A 1,896-nucleotide genomic window follows, 5' to 3' on the forward strand; every position below is an offset into this window, starting at 1 on the left:
TTTTTTCTGCCATCAATGTGGTTACCCATGCTAGCTCAGCATATGTTATTGGCGCGGTTCTCAACCCTTGGCCACATTGAGGCGAGGCGGATGTTCCAATCGTCATCTGCACATATCGTCTCACAGGAAGCCCACCCATCCTTGGACCGCTCTTTCCGGTTGTTCACTTCCGGCGGTTCCCCTTTTTTGGTATTACTCCAATCACTTCATTCAATTTCTACCCTTCGTCATCTTCCCCTCCCTCCTATATCAATTTAGCCAGTCATTTAGGGCTCCTTTCATCAGTTTCAAATTATAACACAATATTTATTACATAACATTTCAAAAACTACACAGTTTATAATATACGCAAATACTTACATACTACACGAATCTCGACTGGTATTTCCTATCGCACAAAAAAAAAAACCAAACATGAAAGCGCAACTATGGCGCTGCAACATCCACAGGAAACTCTAACAGCCTACCTAAAAGAGCTCTCTTAAGCAGATATATATTTATGGTTTTCCGGGAGCCGGATCTTCTCAGCTCCAAAAAAAAATTCTTTAAAATTGGTATTGTTGGTTTGGCGTTTTCCTGGTTTGACGGGACACCGACAAAAATTACACCCGAATTAAAAGTGAATAATTTGGAAACAGAAAATGTGTTAAAAAGAATATTAATATCTTAAAGCTATTGCCTTGACTCCGCCCCTGGATTTCCTCGAGATCGTTTCCCTGCTGCAGTTTTATGGTCAAAAGCTTCACACAATGTTAATTAACATAGTGGTTGTGGCACATGCTGACCGACTCAACGGGTGACACCAATAAAATTTCCTGACGCTATGGCGATATGGGGCATTCCCTCTCAACACATTCGTAAAAGATAAAAAATTTCGCATATCTTAAAAATCTACCACTCACCAGCGAGTTGTGCCGCACCCTTCTGCATCCACGTACGGACGTACAAATTTAAACTCCTGGCACACTAGGGCAAATCACAACAAAAAAAACAATAAATACCTAACTTGATCTTCTAAGCGTTTCTTACTTACATCTCGCCGGGGGACTTCCTGCCTGTTCCACTGCCTCTAGCCCGTGGGTGCTTTACTCCTACCACCACTCCGTGGCCTTCCAAGTCCGGCCAAGTAGCCTTTCTTCCACTTTAGGAGGGTCCTTAACTTCCGGAATTGAGTCCTCTTGTGTTAGCGCGTATATTGTCGGACCTTTCTGGCGCACTTACACTTAGTTTCCTCTCCTTACTTAGGATTTTTAGAAACTACAAAAAAACAGGACACTCCGCGGTATTTTTTTTTTGTACGCCGCACCTTTTCACATTTTCCCGCACTGGATGTCGATTTCAATAACACGAGGCAGTTCTAACTTCTGGCCTACCGCTAACCCCTTAAAGGCCGGTCCACATAGAACTTTCGCGTTGGCTTTGGCGTTGGAGTTGGTTTGACAGAACGCACGTTAAAAGTATGCTTGCTACAATGAACGTTTAGCAGCGAATGCTTGGGCCACTAAATTAACATACTAACGAGAGATTAATTAATATTTCATATCAATAATTGCACTAAAAAAGATATTTCTTGCCCGCACTTGATTGAAAAGGAAAAATATTTCACATAATTGTATTTATTTGCAACAGCTGACGAGCAACGTACGCGAAAAGTTGAGAGTTGGCCATCTTTTTGCTTTGTGTTGGCGTGAGCGTTGTCGAATTTCGGCTATGTGGACGGCTGCATTTGAATTCATGTATTCATAGTCAGCTGTTGAAGCGACGCCAACGCCAACGCAACGCCAAAGTTCTATGTGGACGGGCCTTTATATAGGCAGTTTTCAACAGCATCCAAAACACCGTTTTTACCGCATAGTCTTCATTGTTTTCTTTAGCCAATCACAATTGCGCTCACCC

Source organism: Rhagoletis pomonella, unplaced genomic scaffold (assembly GCF_013731165.1).
Source record: "Rhagoletis pomonella isolate Grant_MI unplaced genomic scaffold, Rhpom_1.0 Rhpom_scaffold_00001, whole genome shotgun sequence".
Lineage (NCBI taxonomy): Eukaryota > Metazoa > Arthropoda > Insecta > Diptera > Tephritidae > Rhagoletis > Rhagoletis pomonella.